This window comes from Stenella coeruleoalba (assembly GCF_951394435.1).
Source record: "Stenella coeruleoalba genome assembly, chromosome: 1".
In the NCBI taxonomy this organism is placed as follows: domain Eukaryota; kingdom Metazoa; phylum Chordata; class Mammalia; order Artiodactyla; family Delphinidae; genus Stenella; species Stenella coeruleoalba.
Window position 1 is genome coordinate 4,171,759 of NC_137169.1, and position 19,172 is coordinate 4,190,930.

Here is a 19,172-nt window from a genome sequence, read left to right on the forward strand (position 1 = left end):
ATTTCCCTGTACATGTGGGTGAATACTGCTGGTGCAGAGGCAGGACCACTAGGCCTGTCACCCTCCCTTTAGGCCCGAGGAACACTAGCCTGACCCAGGCTGATTTCCCCAACTTCCAAGAGCCCACGGTCCTTTGAGCCAGCGCTTCGCAAGCGTCGGACGGCTGCCCTTGCCCCCCATCCCCTCACAGCATTGATGTCAAGGGCGCGGAGCTGCGAAGAGGTGATGTTACCGTCCTGGCAATCCTCCACTCATCCTTTCTGTGTGAGGCTCCACTCCAGGAATGAAGTCCTAGCACCGGCCCTGGTGCTGCCTGCAGGCAGGACAGGTCTCCCGCCTCCCCTTCGGTCCACTCGTCCAGCCCAGGAACCTTCAGAGGCCCTGCTTGGAGGAGCTACCTGGTGAGCTTTGGATCCTTGAGCTGAAGCCGCGGGACCAAGCCTGGGCTCCCTGGAAGCAGGCAGTGGCCGTCCCCACCGTGGGCTCCCTTATTCCATCTCCCCCAGGCTGGCCACCCCACTGACAGATTCTCCGCAAAGTATCTTATCCCCAGGGCACAATCCTGCCACACTCTGAACAACAGGCAATGCCCCAGGGAGGGCAGAGCAGCCGTGGCCTCTGCGGCCTGGCACCCAGCCAAAGATGGCAGTCAGCGAGGATGCACCCCTGCAGCTGAGGGCAAGACACAGCCCGGTGCTCAGAGCCTGTGTGCTGAGGCAGCTCCAGCTCCGGTGCGGGGGCGGGCATCGTAGGCTGGCGGCCACAGGCTCCCAGCCACCTGGCATCTGGACAGATGGGCTGTGTCCTGCAGCCCGGCAGCCTCCCCGAACAGACTGCGTGCTCAGTGCCCAGCAGCCACGTTCATGTGTTTACAGCAGAGCCACTTAATTATGCGAAGTTAATTCCTTCTAACTGCAGAAGCCGTCCCGGGGCATCCAGATTGAGTGGTCCCAAGCGGCAGGCAGAGGAGGCCATGGTCCTGTGAGCAGGTTTCCATGGGAGCAGGGGACCTCCAGGAAGGAGGCTGGACGGCTGAAAGCCTTTGCCCCACAGCAGGAAGGAGGCAGGCGGTTCATATGATGCTGGTGGTGGTGGTGATGCTGGTGGTGGTGGTGATGGTGATGGTGATGGTGGTGATGATGAGGGCAACGATCATGCTGGTCATGGCAACAGTGATGACGTTGATGGCGGGTGTGAGGAGGGGTAGGATAATTGCTGTCCTATCATTATTTGTATCAGCAGCCGCCATTGGAATGGGATCTGCTCTGTCAGGCTCTTGCTTAAACCTTCCAAGCATCTACTCTTAACCCTCCAGCCACCCCAGGAGTAGGTGTTTCGTGGGTGAGAACAGCTTCCATGCTTGACCTCAGGTCACACAGCCAGCAGAGGACCCTGGGCCCCATGTCGCCTTGTTAACGGGGTGGATGCTCACACTTGGCCTCGCCCCTGGGCTGGGGTCGCCAGGATTCCTGGTAAGAGGAAACCGCATAAAGGTCCGGCCCAGCCCTCAGCTCAGTGCTGGCAGAGCCCCGCTGGATCCTTTCTTTCCCTGCCTCATTTACACAGACCCTCCCACCAGAAGGGGGTCGCTGAGTCTGAGGCAGGAAGAGTGCGGTTGGGAGGCGGGACCCCTCCCCACTCTCCTGTATGCTTTCCCCTCCCGCCTGCAGAATCGTGGGACTCCCCTCTTCCCCGACTCACATCACTGCCCGAGACTTTCCCAAACAGGGAGACGTCACTGCGAGTGACCGAGTTATAGCCTATTGTTTTCCCCGAAATTCACTGAAACATGATCTCCTTTGGGATTTAGCATCTTTTCACTCTTCCCAATAATGCTGTCTTGAACACGGGTGCGCCTCTAAGTTTATTTCCTCTCTTGGACGGTTAGGTTACATTATATAAGTAGGATTTCTGGATCCCAAGCTATGGATCTATTGCCCAATTACTTTCCCAAAAGATTGTGCCACACATCCCCGAAGCAGCAACGTCTCACTGGAGTATCTTCTTCGCAACCTCACCTGCAATGAGTACTTTCATTTAAAAACGCATTTTTTTTCCTGTTAATTATATGATTGCAAAGGCACAGTGCCTGATGGCTTTCTTTTGCATCTCTTTTAATTCAGCAGAGCCTTTAATGGATGAGGTGGAATAAAGCTGGCTTTCCAATCGCTAGCGTAGTGCTGCATGGGCAAGATATTAATCTTTCATGCCTCTGTCGTGTGGTACCAGCAGCGTGATCCGCTTTGAAATCATTTGTTATTTATTCTTACAGTCCCCTGGGGAGTGGGGAGGGCCCCAGGAGCCTGTTCACAAATGCTAATGCAACGAGGGCTGCAGAAATTTCCCTGCAAACTGCCGCTCCCCTCAAGGTGTGGAACTGAACCAGGGCTGGGGACACAGGCCCCCCCCAGCAAAGGGGGACACATCACCCCAGTCTCTGCCTCCATCACGATGCCTCCTTCCCTGCATCTGTGTCTTTTCCTCTTTTAGGGAAACCTGTCATTGGATGTAGGGTCCACCCCGATCCAGGATGACCCGACCTTAATTACATCTGCAAAGACCCTTTTGCCTCGTAAGGTCCTGTTCACTAATACCAGGGACCGGGACTCTGACATATGTTTGGGGTGCGGGGGGCACAATTTGAGCCACCACAGCAGGTTTCGGCCATTGATTCCCCACCACCACCCCCAGGGTCCCCTCCAGAAGCTCCTATGGCTTCCTTTCTGGTCTGCTGATTCTTCCCCCTTGGCAGGAACTGCATGTTGGGTGTTACTGGCTAAGGGGTAAGAGTGGGAGTATGGGGTGTGGACCTGGGGTCAAGCTGGGTCGAGTCGGACCCCCTCTCTGGAAAGCCAGCAGTTACACCCGGAGCCGGGGCCCACAGTGAGGAGTGGGGTCCAGTATGGGGTCACCCCGGCCATACCTGCCAGCATACTTAGAGGGCAGAGCCCCCTTCCTGGCCTCAGAGTGGTGGGCCCAGCAGCCTGGGGAGGCTTCATGGAGCTCACCTGTGGGTGACAAGGTGAGCAGGTGAGACAGCGCGGCGTGTCCCATCGAGGGCAGGTGGGAGGTGCTCAGATAGGACCCCGTTTTCAGGATGCCAGCCTGTGCCTCCCCCGGGGAGGGACGGGCTTGTGCTACAGCCTTTAGGTCTGTCGCTCAACTTCTTCTAAGGGTCACCGCTGAAATGCCCGTAAAGCCCAGGGGTCCCGCACCACCGTGTACGCGATCACGCGGCGTTTGGGGGATCAGCTGCGGACAGTCAGCCTTGTGCTGTGCCAGGCGCTGTGCCGTCTACAGGGGAGGGGCCTGGCTGGACACGGTGACCAGAGGCCCCTGCACGGGGCTGGCCAGAAGTAGGTGGCCCCCGTGCCCATGGCCCACCACCAGCCCCCCAGTGTTACTGCAGAAACTCGTAGCAGCGGGCAAGATGGGAACACCCAGGCTCCCCAGGTCCTCCCTGCCCGGCACCCTGCTTGGAGGGCCCCTCGGGGTGTGGCCTGTCCAAGGCTCCAGAGAGGAAGAGACCCCACCAGCCCTGGGGGAGGGCCGAGTGTCCAGGGACTGCTTGGTGGCACAGGAGGGCGCCAACGTGTCCTCTTGGACTAGAGAGACGGGCTCTGAGGCTGCCTGTCTGGGGGACACCAGGGTGCCGGCCTCTCCCTCCTGCTCCCAGCCTGGGGGGTAAGCGGTTAAAACCCACCCCCCTGCCCGGGCCAAAGGAAGCAGCTTGGAGCTGCTCCCTCCATGTGCCATCTGCCGAGAGCTGGGCCGTCTCTGCTCCCTCCTGTGTCAGCTGCCGAGTCAGGCTTTGAATCGTCACGGGGTCACAGCCCTAATCCCTGGCAAGGGGTGCTTCCTCCTCCCCGCCCCCGCCCCCCAAACTCTGTGTTTTCTTCCCGCCGTGGCTCAGTTCAAAAGACCTCGGTCCGGCTCTGATAGGAGATGCGGCATTTCTCTGTCCCTCTTACTGCGGATGCCCCCCAAGGAGTGGGGAAAACCAGGACCACTTAAGGGGGAGGGGAAGCGCGTGCTCGAACCTCCCCCTCCCCTCCCCCTCCCGCAGTCCCTCGGCTCATTGGTTATCACGCTCAGAGGCGGATGCAGAGGTTCTGTCTCTGACGCCCCAGCCAGGTACTCGCGGCACTGCAGCCGCGGCCAAGGGGCTGGAGATGCCGCAGGCATGCTGACCGCAGGGTGTCCGGGACTCAGTGCCGCCCGTGGGTGCTGCCTGGAGTCCTCTGGGATTGCACGACCGCCCCCCAGGGAGCTGGTGAGTGTGGGGGGCCGGGAGCCGCTGCCTCACCCGGACCCCCTCACCGGCGCCAGTGGGGAGGGAATCCTAGAGGTGGGCCATTAAGACCTGCAGCTTGTCTTCTATTTGGCGTGAAGGACAGGGCTTGGGTTTCGTAAGGGAAAGGCCCTCACGGGCAGTCAGCCGAGTCTCGATCCTGCAGCAGGAAGCCCCCCTTGTCCCCCTGACACTGGTCAGCACTGGGGACAGGTCGCTCTGGTTCCGCTGTTCTTTATCTTTAAGAACCTCTCCCCTCTGAGGGACAAGGTCCAGATACCAGAACAGGCGAGAAACGCCCTCGGCGTGAAAAGAGAGCTGGGGCTGTGGAGTGTGGGCGACACAGCTCTGTCCCACGGCACACCCCCAGCCAGTTCTCACGCTGTGTGTGGCCCCCTGACCCTCAGCCTCCACAGAGGGGCTGGTGCACGTGGGGCATTCAGGCCTGGGGCGCTGGGTGAGGAGATGCCTGTTGCCTTGATGGGGGCCCGGCTCCTCCCAGGGAGACAGCCCCGCCCATGGCTCTGGGAGCATCCACTGAGGCAGGAAGTGGGCACAGCCAGGCCCCAGAGGGAGGAAAAGCACCCCTGGGTGCGCTTCATCCCAGGGGAGGGAGGGGCGGGCACAGCCCCTCAGCCTACCCCAAAGGTGTGGGACACACTCTCTGAGTCGTGTCTGAGATGTGCTCTGGCTGGACGTTTGGGTCGCCCAGATGGCTCTCAAGTCCTTCTAGCCACCACCCCCCGTACCCGGGGGGGGATCCTGGGTCCTTCATCTTCACCTGCTCTGTGGAGCATCTGCTTTTCGGAGCAGCGGGAGGCTCCCCGGGGCTGGCCTGCAACCACCTGGCACGCGAGCCGTGAGCTTGCAAGTCCTCCCACACACGGGAAGCTCCGGCCACCCTTCTGGCCTGACCTGGGGCGGAGCTTCCAGCCTGAGGGAGGAGAGGCCTTCCGCAGCATCTCCTGGGGAACACGAGCGGCCGCAGACCTCGGGCTGCTTGGCCGATGGGTAGAGTGGGCCTGTGTGTGCGTGCGTGCGTGTGCGTGCATGTATGCACACCTGTGGGCTGTGTGCGTGTGCGTGCATACACACACCCCCTTTCCGAGGCACGTCCGCCCACCCAGACCCTCGTCAGAGCTGCTCTCCGGGGCTGGCCTGGAACGCTACATCCTGCCAGGGTTCTGGTCTCTCCCTAGATTCTCTTGATAAACTTCCTGTAATTGGAGGAACTCTGACATGCTTTCACAAAAGGGGAGGAAAATTAGTTTTAAAGAAAAGAAAGAACTGCATGACCACCTGGAACTCACTTTTGCCCTGTGGTTCTGCGGTGGAGCCTACATGCCTTCTCCTGGGATTTCTGGGGAGGAGACTCTGAGGCTGTGGGTTTCAGGAAGCACTCCCCCTCCTGCACTCAGATGCGTCTGTCTCTCTATCTCTGTCTGTCTGTCTCTCTGTCTTTGGCAAGTATTTCCACACTCCAGTCCTTGGCCTTTCATCTGATGCTCTGAGTCATATGTGCACACAGCCAGACGTGTTTCAGAGTTTGCATTTCTCTTTCAGCTGGTTAAACTTTTTTCTTAAATAAGCTTATTTTGAAATGAAACTTGCCATTCCTGCAAGTAAGGGAAAGCCAGCATTACTTGTCATAATTCAAAGATAGCTGGAAAAATAAGTAGATAAATATTAGATTCGAGAACTATCTCAGGTGTGACCAGGACACACAGACTTTGAAAATCCCTGTCTTGGGGATTCCAGAATGAGCCACCGGCTTGTTTTCTGGGAATTGGAGGGTGTTTTGCCTGCCCCTCCCCCTCCGATCATCCCCATTCCCCTGTTCACAGGTGGAATGCCTGGTCCAGGGTTATTCACGTTCTGAGGGCAAATTGACGAGTCCTTCCTCGTCCCTGCTCCGGTGAATAAAAGAGGTAGAAAAGCCGGGGTGGGGTGGGGGACCTCAGCCCCATGTGTCCCCCAGTTAGATTTAGGCAAGAGGGGGAGGTTTTACTGGGGATGAGGGTGCCCAGAGGCTGGGCTGGCATTCGAGTGTCAAAGATTTAAACCAGAAAGCGGCAGGGAGCATTCTTCTCCAGAAATCATCATGGGAGCCTGGGACAAAATGGCATGAGGGGGCGTTAAGAGTGTTGGCTTTGGAGTCGAGTAGACCTGCCCCAGCTCTTTGCTTCTTAGGGCTTTAGCGGAGTAGTTCAGAAGATTCGGACGGTAGAGGTGTTAGTCATGGAACGTGCCGACACCCTCCCCGCTATTGCCGCCCCGGGGGTAACCACTGCAAATAGTGTGGGGTGACCCGTGCAGGACGGGGAAGCAACCACTGCATTAGACCCTGAGGTTGGTGACGTCCCCAGCGGATGGGGAGACACGGCACCCACCCCAGGGTGGGGCACAGAAGGAGCAAGGGCAGGGGCTGCCACAGGTACAGGAGCATGAGGGAACGAGGCAGACAGGCGTGCCCGAGGCCAGGTGTGTGGGAAAAGAGGCAGGCAGGCGTGCGGGAAGCAGCCTGTAAAAGTAGTCAGGCCTGGCTGGGAATGGTTCTGCAGACTAAGCCCAGGTACTGGGCCTGAGGCTGAAGGCCCTGGGCAGCCAGTGAAGGCGTGGCCTGATGGATCTGCGGTGGAGAAAGAGGAATGGGACTCTGGTGACAGGTGGTCGACCCGAGGCTGGCAGTGGAGATGGGCAGGAGAGGGAGTGTTCCAGGGGCAGCTATGTGGATGCGGCCAACAGAGTCTGAAACTGGGGCTCAGGCCGGGGGTGCTGACGGTGCAGCCGTGGGGCTCGTGGGCATGGAGGTGAGAACTGAAGCTCAGAGGGTCGTTCGGGGGGGAAGACTCCAAAGCAGCAGCGCTTGGGGGAAGAAGAGCCAGCCTGGGGTGAAGGTGGAGGGCATGATAGAAGTGGAGGTTGTGGAGGTGCTAGAGATAGTAGAAGTGATGGAGGTGAAGGTCATGGAGGTGAAGGTCATGGAGATGGTAAAGGTGGTGTGTGAGTGTATGTGCATGTTCACACATGCATGTACACGTGCTCTCTGCCCGTGCACACATGCATGTACACGTGCTCTCTGCCCGTGCACACATGCCCTTGAGATGCCTGGCTCTGTCCTTGTGTTATGAACCAGGGATCATCCTGGTTGGGGACTCCAGACCTGGTAGAGCCTGTCAGTCCAGTGATGGCCTGAGATCCTGACCTGGGCCTCTGCGAACTGCACCCTCCCACCGTGAAACCCCGTGGAGGAGGTGCTGAGCTGCAGGAAGGAGCACGCGAGCCATGCAGAGCAGGCGTGACTTGCCTGCGTGCGTTCAGCAATCGCCCCGTCCCGGCACGAGGGATTCCGCAGGGAATGAGACCAACCCAGTGGCTGCCCTCTGAGCTCACCATCTGGTCAGGGGGACAGCCGGGTGGAGTCACCACAGGTTGGGATACAAGCTCTGCAGGAAATGCACGTGCTGCTGTGATGGACAGGACATTGGAGAGGGCTTTCCAGAACGACCTCTCTGGAGAAGTGACATCTGAGCAGGGACACAAAGGAAGAGCGTCCCGGGCAGAGGGACGGCACCTGCCAGGGCTCTGTGGCAGGAGAGAGGGGAGGAGCCCGGAGGAAAACCCCAGCCCCCCACGTGGGTGTCCCACAGGCCCCTCGGACTGGACGCAGCGCCACCAGGCTCCAGGCTCCCCCAACCTGCTGCACCCACCACTTCCCCCATGTCAGGAGCTGGGGGGGTCACCCTGCTCCCCTGTCTTCCCCCAGCACCCCACATCCACCCGCCAGCCGGCCTTTGGTCTCCACCTCCCGGCTCCAGCAGCTGCCAGCCCACCCTGGCCCAGGCCTCCCCGGCTCGCACCTGCATCGTTGCTGGTCTCTTAAGGAGACGCCCCCCTGCCTTTGCCCACCCCCCATCCCAGCCACTCTCATCCTGGAGAGCACGGTTGTCTCACCCCTGTTGGGAGGAGGCCTTTGGTTGTTCCCTCTCTGCCCGTGGCAGCACAGGGCTGTGGTTCAGAGGAGGGACTCTCAGGGCTGCGCGGGGGCATGGCCAGGCCAACGGAACCGCTCTGAGCCTCCGTTTCCCCAGCCATCACCAGTGGTTGGTAATAAGCAGTACCAACTTCACAGGGTATGGGATGAAGGCTAAGCGAGTGAGTGCACGTGAAAGCCTTTATCCCAGCACATCACACCTCTGCACTCAGTCACCAGCAGCTTGGACTGGTCCCCACCCAGGGATGAGGCCAGAGATGCTGCTCAGGTGGGTGTCTGGTGCCTCGTCCCTCCCTGCCACTCAGAGGGCACTCAGATGTCCTGGACCCCCAGCCATTGAAAGCCCAGTGTCATTGCAGGACCCTGAAGGCCCAGTGTCTCCCCGGGACTGATGGGTCACCGTGTCCAGGAGGGTAAGGCAAGGCTGTGGGCCGCAGCCTGAGGCCAGGCGGCCCACCTTGGACGGGGCTTTCCAGGTGCTGCGCTGAGGCCCCACGAGCTGGGTTTAAAAATACTATGCTTATTTCATCTCAGTGCAGGAGCAAGAAAGAGAACATACAGTCTGTATGTGCAACTCGTATCAAAAATAAATGAGACAGAACGAGTAACCAAAAATAGTATGGCGTCAGCGGCGGCAGGCAGCCTGCGACCGTGGCCAGCTGTCCCCAGCGAGCGGCTGGGAGGGCGGCTTTACATGTTTACTAGGAGCAGATTAATCAGGCCTGCGGTCCGATGATAAGTCAGAATGACTAGCAGGTGAATGAGGATTCAGGGCACATGGGACCTCTGTGCCTTCTCCCTCCCAGCACCCCCGCTGAGCAACGGGGTCAGGGGCTCAGCCAGCAGGCAGCATGGGAGTCATCTTGGACCTGAGGGGGTCCCCTTCCTGACGGGAGTGTCCCCACGAAAGGACAGAGCAGAGCTGTGAGTGCTGTGGACATCATAAGGACCCACACTTTTGTCTTAATTTCAGTGAATGTCACCTTTTTTTAATGTCAGAAGTCAAAGTTCTGCAAACTATGGCCTGAGGGCCAAGTCCAGCCCACGACCTGTTTTGCTCAACAGAGTTTTACTGGAACACAGCCACACCCTTTCATTCACAAATTGTCTGTGGCTGTTTGCACGTGGCAGAGACTCCCAAAGCCCACATATCCACCCCCGGCCCCTGGCTGCACCCACCAGAGGTTTGCGGTCCCCACCAGAGATACCTTTCATCAGGTGCTCCAGCATCCTAGGGAGGTATCCTATCCATCAAAGACATCTACCAGTGATGGGGGGGTTTGTCTGGTGGTGGTTTGGTTTGCTGGTGTTGATGCGGGGCTTTAGAGATTTTTTTAAGTAATAATAAGATTCCACAGTAACTAGCTTTCTCTTGTGCAGGCAACATCGCTGGGGCAGGCACGTTTGAGTCACGTGATTAACCTCAGACCCCCGCAGGTTAACAGCCGCAGGAAACCCCCGGGCCCCACCTGCGGGCCACCCTCCCTGCTCTGTTCCCCAGACATCTGAGGGGGAAGAGCAGGTGGGACCCCGCTGGGCAGGATTAGAGAAGCCCTCTTGGGGGTCCCCTTTCCTGCGATGTCCTCAGGGCCACTCGGCTTCCATGAGTCACTGTGGAGCCCTGTGAAACCTCCACACCACTGGGAGAGAGAGGATCCTTGGGACGGACCACAGAGCCACGTTGTGGATTTGATTACGCTTTTGCACATGGCCTGTCTGGGACACTTGGAAAATTTGCATAACATGTCACCCGGGAGGTGTTCCCCAGGGAAAAAAAAAAAGGAGCTTTTCAACCATGAAGGTTTGCATTTCTACGAAGGCTCCAGGAGACCCCTCACCCATGACGTGACCAGGGTGGGCACTGCAGGACTCGGAGCTGAGCGCCCACCAATGGTGAATCCCCCCGGAATGTGACGTGTGGCCCGTCCAGGCACCAGCGTTGACAAACACACCTCCTGCGTTTGCCTCCCCCCCTCCCCAAGCGAGGTTTTGAACGGGGCTGCAAAATGTTACAGATCACGCCGCCTTTGAAATGGGTCTGCTTCTGGCTATCAGTTATTAAACTGGATTACTGTCCAGTCCCCGGAGAGGAGGTTGTGATCTCATACGCTGAAAACTCTCAACGGAATCCCAGGGTTGGCTTGAAAGTCACCAAACCACGCAAGCTACACCTGAATGCAGGAGATGAACAGGATGACAGTGACCAAGAGTGCACATGGGGCCCAGGCAGAGTGCTCCGTGCAGTGACCTCACTTAACTGAGGCACCACTCGAAGAGAGGCAACGGCCGACACTTGGGCCCAGGAAACAGGTGTGGGCTCACGGGGGCAGAGGCGGGGTCCAGCAGCAGAGGTCTGTTGCTCCAGAGACTGTATGCCTGAAGCCCCTGTTGCTCCAGGACGGAGGTGAAGCCTAGAGGCCGCGGTAACTCCTAGAACAGGGATCCGCAAACCTTTTCTACAGAGGGTCAGAGAATAATTGTTTTAGCCTTTCAGGCAGTGCAGCCTCTATCCCAGCTCCTCAGTGCTGCCACGTGGCGTGAAAGCAGTCGTGGCCGATACGTGAATAAGTGTTCTGGCCCGAATGTTTGTGTCCCCCAAAATTCATATGTTGAAGCCCTAACTCCCAGTGGGATGCCGTTTGCCTTTGGGAGGTGATTGGGTTTAGATGAGGTCCTGAGGGTGGGGCCCCAGGATGGGTTGGTGCCTTTATAAGAAGAGGAAGAGACCAGAGCAAGCTCGTTCTGTGCCTGTGAGGACACGGGGAGAAGGTGGCCGTCCTCAAGCCAGGAAGAAGTGCTCACAGGCACTGAATCTGCCAGCACCTGGATCTCGGACTTCCACCCTCGAGAACTTTGAGAAAAATGTCTGTCATTGAAGTCCTCCCCCCCCATCTGTGGCGTTTGTTATGGAGGCCCAACAGTACCTGAGCATGGCTCTGTACCAGTGAAGCAGTATTGATGACACTGAAATTTGCATTTTTTATAATTTTTACGTCCCGTGAAATATTCTTCTTTTGTTTTTCTTCCAACCACTTAAAAAACGTGAAAACCATCCTTAGTTCCCAGGCCGGGGAACAGAGGTGGGCCCTGTGGGTAGAAGTTACAAGGATGCTGATTTAAAATCAACATGAAAGGGCTTCCCTGGTGGCGCAGTGGTTGAGAGTCCGCCTGCCGATGCAGTGGACGCGGGTTCGTGCCCCGGTCCGGGAGGATCCCACATGCCCACATGGGATCCCTCATCCCACATGAGCGGCTGGGCCCGTGAGCCATGGCCACTGAGCCTGCGCGTCCGGAGCCTGTGCTCCGCAACGGGAGAGGCCACAACAGTGAGAGGCCCGCGTACCGCAAAAAAAAAAAAAAAAAAAAAAAAAAAACACATGATAAAGGACATGTTTCATCACTTCGGTCATCCCCAGAGGCCTCACTTGCTTAGAGTTCCCCATGGGGGTTTTGCAGAGGGAGCTGTGTGTCTCTGGAGCCCTGGACCCCGCTCTCTGCTCCGCACACTGGGAGTGTCTAGGATGCACGAACCCAGTCCTCCGCCTACACTCCGGGACAGGTCCCGGCCCAAAGGAATGTGAGTTACCTTGAGGCAGATCTGTTCAGAACTTCCTCCGTAAGTTGTGGAAACAGCTAGAATCCCTATGAGGTCCGCACTTACCAGGAGGTAACTTTAAGAGGTCTCAAGACCAGCCTGGCATGCGATCGTGTTCTGTGGTCGAGCTGGGGGGACAGTACAAGACTACTTGCTGTGGGTCACCCCACACAGGCCTCTGAGGTACCACCTCCTGCCCCCGATCCAGCCTGAGAGACCTCCACCCGCACCACTCCTTCTGCTGAAAATGGAGACAGACTCCTCCATGAAGAACATTCCAGAAGATTCTGTCCCTTTCCACGAGGAAAGCAAAATTCCCTGGATGCCCCTCCCCCCACCCCAGGACCCTGCTGATAGACCGTGTCCCAGGCCACACTAGCTGGAAGATGATTCAGGAGGTGGGGCATGTGGGCGGCAGTTGGGCCACTCCGCAGCTCTGTCTGTCATGTTTATTGATCCAGCTTAAATCTATGGCTCAGATGCGTCCACGCAGAAGAGAAGCTGCCCCTCGTCCAAATGAAGTATCCCTAACTTCACAGCCCAGCATTTAGTGGTTGCCTGCCCTCCCAGTCCAAAGGAACTTCTTGAAAAAGCGTTGGCAGATACTTGAAGAAATACGATTTACTCTTAGGGGCCAGGAGTGAAGTGGCGATTTGAGACCTGACTCACGGTGACCAACAGCGCCAAGCAGCTCGCGAAGTTACAGGCATTAGTTTGAAATGTCCAACTTCTACCTGCTGCCTGGAGGTGTGTAAGAGCAGTGAGTTAAGTGTGCCTTGTGGACCCACAGGGTCTCCTCCGTGCTGGTGGGCAGCAGAGGGTACCTGTCCAGAGTCAGGCCCAAGGGGGCTCCAGGGCAGGTGGAGGAAGGAGTCCCAATCTGGAGCCAGATGTACCTGGTTCCCGTTCCAGCCCTGCCACTGATGGGCCTGTGGCCTTGGGTGGCATTTAGTATTCACGGGCCTTGATTGCCGTGTATAAAAGTGCCCTCGTCTGAGAAGGTTAAAGACAGCAAGGGCTGTGTGCGGGGCGTCAGCCGTGGGGACTCTCCTCCCGACCCCCCCCCACAGGGCCTCTCTTTTTCCGTTGTCCCTTGGCTCTCCGGCCCCCTCCTGCTCACCCCCCGACAGCTGCTGTCTTCAATCACTTATGAGATGTTCCAGAGCGCCCCAAACTGTTTACTTCTCCCTTCTCTCTCCTCTTTCTTTTCCCCACCGCCCCATCTGTGTCTTAACCCCACCGGGGGCCCACAGCGGCTACTCCCACTGCAGCCTCAGAGCCCCGTGCCCACCCCACTCCCTGGAACTGTGGGTAAAACCTCCTCCCCAGGGAGGAGGGAGCCCCCCCTCACCCATCCTCCCAGGCCCCCCCACCACTGCGTCATCTGCTTCCACCTGCTATGTCCCAGCGCGGTGGCGGGACTGGGAATGGGACGTGAGTGAGGGACACAGCCCTGCCCCGGGCTCACCGTCCAGTTGGGGGCATCCTAGCAGTGCTCACCTCAGAGCACAGCTCTGGAATCGGCCCAGCCCTGGGTTCAAATCCTAGCCATAGGCCTGACCTCTGACTCTCAGGGTCATCATCGATGGAGTGGGGGGAGCAGCAGTAACCCCCCCAGGACTGGGGGGACAATCAAATGAGGGGACGTGGGTAAAAGGTGCGTAGCCCAGCCCGGGCACAGAGCCGGCGCCGATAAGCAGGAACTGTAACATCCCCAGAACTAGCTGGTGGCTGTGTGTCTGTCCCCTCCCCCTCCCGCAGAAAGGGCTCCCCCCACCCTGCCTGCCCAGGGCAGCTGCTGCACTGTCAGGAAGGCCGGGGTGTCTGGGGCCCTCCTCGGGGCACGCCTGCGACTAGAGGCCACACCCTGTCTCGCCGGGGCCCTGGCTAGCTGAGCGTCCCCCACGTTGTCGCTCGCTGCCACCGGCTTCCTGGTCGGCCCCGTGGTCCTGCGGTGTTCACCTTCCACCTCGTACACACCAGGATGGTCTTGTCTCTGGCTGTTCTGACCCAGGAGCAGGTACCCAGGGCGTTTCGGGGACCCTGCTTCCCAGGATGGGTTTTGTGCTTGAGGGGATGGGACCCCAGCTCCCTCTGCAGGGATTGGGTTCATCAGGCCAGCAGCCCCCTAGGCCCTGTGCCCCCTCAGGACTGGCTGCAGCCACCCCTGTAGACGCCCTGCTGGACCCAGGCCGAGCCCACGTGGCTGGCTGGCACAGAGGCTGCAGGCATCCTCCCTGAAGGGGACCGGCAGGCCTCCCGTGACCCAGTGACTGCTGGGTGGCGGGCGAGGGGGGCGCAGCAGGTGGCACTCAGAGGAGGCATCTGACACGGCTCTGCCTCCGGGGCTGCTGGCTTCTGCTTTCATCCCTGGGGCAAGGAGCTGCCCGGAGATCAAGAGTGTGGCAGGGCCACCTCCGTCCAGCCTGGGGGGTGAGGGCACAGCTGTCCAGTCTGGGGGGTGAGGGCACAGCTGTCCAGCCTTGGGGGGTGAGGGCACAGCTGTCAAGGGGCCCTAGCAGGCTCTGGTAGAGGTTCCTGCCCATCCGCTGTCTCCCGGGAGCCCCCAGCCTGGGTTCCCATCTCTGAGTGCAAAGTAGTTTCACAGGCGGAAGGAGTGAGGGTCCCCACCTTGAAAACAAAGCGAGGACCTCCCTGGCGGTCCAATAGTTAAGACTGCACACTTCCAATGGGGCACGAGGGAGAGGTGCATGTCTGATCCTTGGTTGGGGAGCTAAGATCCCGCATGCAAAGGGGAGGGTGGCCGAGGACCCCTTGAATCCCTTCCCCACCCTGCAGTTCTGTCTGGGAAGGGCGGCCCATGTTCACCACGTGGGTGGGTGGGGGGGCAGGGGGGCTCCCTGATGCCTAAGGGGCTCCCTCCCGGCCCGGAAAAGCCCAGCTTCTTGCTGCTTCCCTCCCCAACCTTGCTGTCCTCTCCACTCTGGGCCCCAGCAGGATACTGGTGCAGGCTGTGGTCACCGCGGGAGACCAGGGCGGCGCACGGGGAGGAGGCTGTGAGCTTCCCGGGCTGGGACAGGAGAGCTCTAACGTTTGCTGAATGAATGACCGCAGGGAAGCCTGTGGCCTGGGCCCCCGGGGAAGATTACGGAGATTCCGGAGCACGTGCGGGCTTCTGTTTCCCGCGTCTTGCCCTGACCCGCTGCAGCTCACGTGGTCTGTAGAGCACTGAGGCCCCTCTGGCCAGATTTCGGTGACCACACCCTTCCACCTGTGGTCACCGGGATGCAGATGGAGATGGGGGAGCCGTGGCCAGGGGACGAGGCCCCTCCACCCCGTGAGCCAAGCCTCCATTCCTCTCAGGGATGGGAGGTGGTTGTCCCCACGACTGGGGGCCTTCAGCTGCTGACCCCAGCAGGCCACCTCTCCCCCCGCCACCATCACCGTGCACAGCCCTGACGTAACCAGGAGCCACAGCGAGGCTTCCCCTCGATCGGAAGGCGCCCAGCCAGTAGGCGCCTCAGCCATGGTGAGGATCTTGGGGGGCTGTACCAGGGGAAAGGCCTTCCACCGTTGCTTTGGGAGAGCTGGGATTTGATTTTTTTTTTTGCTGTGGAATCAATTCAATTTGAGCCGTCCAGCCACGGCTCTGTGTTGGTTGACTCGTTCGTATCAGGGAACAGGTGCTTGAAGGTTGCTTTGGAAAGACTGAAACTTCCAGTCTGTGATCTTTATAAGGAATTCTTAATGGGGCATCAGTTAGACACATGAGCAGACGCCCTGTCGGGCAGTCTTGCCGTGGGCTCTGTGGCTGGTCCAGATGTTTCCACCGTGGTCTGACCACGTGAGGTCCGTGCTTTTTAGTGTTGGGTTGGGGAGGGGTCTCCATGCCGCTCGTCCCGCCGGCTCAGGCCTCACGAGTTTAGAGGAGAGACTGAGGTTCTCACTGGCCAAGAGCAGCAGGGCGGGGCGGGGGGGGGGGGTCCTGGCCGTGACCCCCAGCCCCCAGTAACGATTGCCCGTTCTCCCCACCCCGAGCTCCCTCTGAATCTGAGCGAGATCTGGGTGGTACTGTTTGGGAGTGTGAGTGTTGGCCTCCAGCCCCTTCCGGCAATTGGGCCTCTCTGTTTGTCCTCCAAGATGACTCCACAGGCAGAACGGACACCCCAAGTGCACGCAGGTTCAGCAGCTCTCGCTCTTTGCCACCCACCTTGCTCACAGGAGAAGAGTTGGCTCCTGTCTCGGAGCTCCTGGCCTCTGGGAGAGAGCGGAAGGGGGTGTTACACAAGCGCTCTTCCGGATGTGTGTGGTTTTGAGCAGTTACACCTCTTCCTGTCTCTTCTTGAGGCACCCTGTGGCCGCCGTGGCTCCCACAGGCTTTGGGCCCATAAAGGGCAGTGGTTTCATGCCGTGTCACAGTCAGAGCCATACCTCAGGGCTTTGGTAGAAGGGATTTACGGGGTTCGAGAAGCAACATGCAAAGTAACATCAGTTTGAGAAGCAGCTGCTTAAGTCCTAGCCCTGGTTCCTGACGCTTCCGGGGAGATCACCCAACGCCCTTCACACGCCTGTCACACCCACGTGCCGTAAGCGTCTCCTCCTCGGTCCCGCAGTCAGAGCTCACGGAGCGTCGGCCATGTGCCTGGCGCTGCTGGGACACGTCAGTGAGCGGGAGAGCCAAAGCCCCTGCCCTGGAGGAGCCGACATCCCTGTGGTCTCAGGGCAAGTGGGGACGGGGTGAAGGTGAGGAACAGTCCATAACTGGTGTCACAGCAGAGTGACCTTCAAGATGGTCTCCAGCGGCCCCGCCTCTTAGTCCTCACCCACTCCATCGTATTAGGGTTGGTCTTTGTGACCAATAAAGAAAGACACGGCAGCTTCTCTCTCTCCATCCCTTGCTCTGGGAGAAGCAAACTGCCTCGGCCTGAGAGACCCAAGGAGTACAGAACTGAGGCCCACTGCGCACAGCCTTGTGCAGGAGACACCTAAGAAGAGGAGCCTTCAGGGGAATTCCCTGGCAGCCCAGTGGCTAGTACTCCACGGTCTCACTGCCCAGGTCCTGAGTTCAATCCCTGGTTGGGGAACTAAGATCCCACAAGACACACGGTGCAGCAAAAAGCAAAGACAAGGAGCATTGAGATGAGATGGTGGCCTCAGCTGACATCCTGCCCACAGCCTCAGGAGAGACCCTGAGCCAGACCACCCAGCCAAGTCAGTCCCGGATTCCTGACTCCAAAACTGTGTGAGTAATATCTGTTGCTGTAAGCCTCCAACCCTTGTCAGGTGGCAGCAGACGACTCATACAGTGTCATTGTTCTTAAGACCTCAGCGATCTAGGGCCAAGCCTTCGGGAAGCTTTGAGCTTCCAGGATGATCCAGAATGAGGATGCAGCCCCAGAGGGCCCCCCGTGACAGCGAGTCATACCTGTGCATGGCTGGCCACCTCCGTAAGCGATGAGCCTTTTTCTGGGGAGCTGGAGAAGATGAGAAGACTTCTGAGAGCAGGGGAGAGAGGCAGCATGGGAAAAGGAGAGGTTGCAGTGAGTCTGAGGACCCTGAAAAGTGATTTTCTGGAAGGCAGGACCACTGCCTGGGAGCAGGCTGCCTCTGGGACAGATGCCTCTGTGCAAGAGTGACCTCACCTGCCTTTGGCCCGCGGTGCAAACGTTCAGGAAGGAGTTGTGATCGCGGACTTTCCGAGAGGCACTCCCAGGCCTCGGGCAGCACCTTCGCTCCTCCAGCGCCGGGCACGAGCGGATTCCAGCCTCCGTGGTCATCACCGCACACCCCCACCTGGTAGCACATCAGCTCCTCTGGGACTCCTGTTACCCTCCCATTTCACAGGTGGAGAAACTGACACTTCGGAAGGTTGGGAGATTTGCCCAAGGTCAGACACCAATAAATGGCAGAGTTACGATGCAAACCAAGGGCTAGATCTGAACCCCAACTGGACCTCACCTCCCTCCCCACCACCTGGAGTGGTCTCCTGGGTCACCCAAAGAGGGGGGAATTGTGTCATCCACCAAGCCCCAGAAGAAGATGGAAACGGGTGTCGACCCGGCAAGGTTTCGATTTAGAAACAGTTACCCTCTCCAGAGCCCAAAGGGCTAGCTTCACGTGAACTCTCACTACATGAAGGTTCCCATCACCCAAGTTTTGTGCTCCAGAACCTACGGTAAAGGGACAGCTGTGGCATCCTTTTCCAGTAACCGGAAGTAGCTCCCGGCCTCCCGCTGGAGTTATAATTTAATGTAACGAGAATGACCCTGAATATTAAAACACAGCAGAACGGCTCCCAGCAGTGCTAAAGTTAAAACTCCATTCGCCTTCTGCGTAACAGTCCTGGTGGCAGGCCACAGAGAGGCTCGTTTGTCTGCATTCGTGGGTCTGCTGGCTCCACGTCGCAGGTCGACGCGTGATGCCCGGGCCGGGCCGGGTGGCTCTAGCGTGTGAGCTCGGCCTCTTCGGACCAGCGGGGGGTGTGTCTGGAGCAGGTTCATCCGTGATGATGGCAGGGGCTCCAGGGCAAGTCTCCTGTGGCTGGAGCTGGCATATCGTCATTCTGCTCGCTCCACATTGGCCCAAGAGTGTGTTTGTGTGTGTGTGGAGGCGGGGTGGGTGTCGTATGCATGCGTGCACGTTGGGGGGAGGTGGCAGAGTCACTCGGCAAAGGACATGGATACGGAAGGAGCCAGGAATGGGGACCGATGATTCAATCTCCTAGACCCTCATACCCTCCTTCTATGCAAATCAGATGGCAGCTCACCAACCAGCACGTCTGAGGAGCCAGAACAGGTGGTCCCCCAAGCAGGCTCGCTCAGAAAGCATCTCTTATCACTGTGTGTCCCTGGACTCGTGGGCTCGGTCTGACTTTTCTTTGTGGTTTCTTGGCTTAGCTGTGAATTCCTTTTCTCCTCTCGCCTGGATGCGCTGAATCCTTCCCATCTCGTGCCAGTAGCTCTCATCAACTCTGAGAGGCTACAGATTCCATCTTTAATGCTGAGGCTGAAGGGATCAGAGAAAGAGGGAGAAAGAGGGAGAGGAAGAGAGAGAGAGCGCCACTTGCAGATCCGAACTGGACACCCCCAGGCACATTAGCTCCCAGAATAATATAATCATTTATTCTTAGCTCCAACAGAGAAATTGAGGCTCATGTAGGCCAGGCCCCCATTTTGCAGATGAGAAGACTGAGGCTTAAAGAGAGAGAGAGCGAGCTCGTGTGTCCTGGTCAAGGGCGCCTCACCGTGGTCTGCTGTGACCCTGGACATTTTGCACAGTGCATCTGGTTTATTCTGGGGCGTTCCCTCTGTGTGTATAAATGTGCTTGTCCA

The 19,172-nt window shown here is 58.5% G+C and overlaps 1 protein-coding gene across 3 annotated transcripts in view; it reads left to right on the forward strand.

Moving 5' to 3' along the window:
• Positions 1-19,172, forward strand: part of KCNAB2 (potassium voltage-gated channel subfamily A regulatory beta subunit 2) — a gene marked incomplete at its 5' end in the record, with an annotated part of 93,903 nt that overhangs the window by 9,669 nt on the left and 65,062 nt on the right. Inside the window, one exon of one of the 3 annotated variants that reach the window (XM_079946217.1) lies at positions 13,782-13,900. The exons of the other annotated variants lie outside the window; for them this stretch is intronic. Of the gene's footprint in view, positions 1-13,781; positions 13,901-19,172 lie in introns of those variants that run through there. 3 annotated transcript variants of the gene reach the window in all.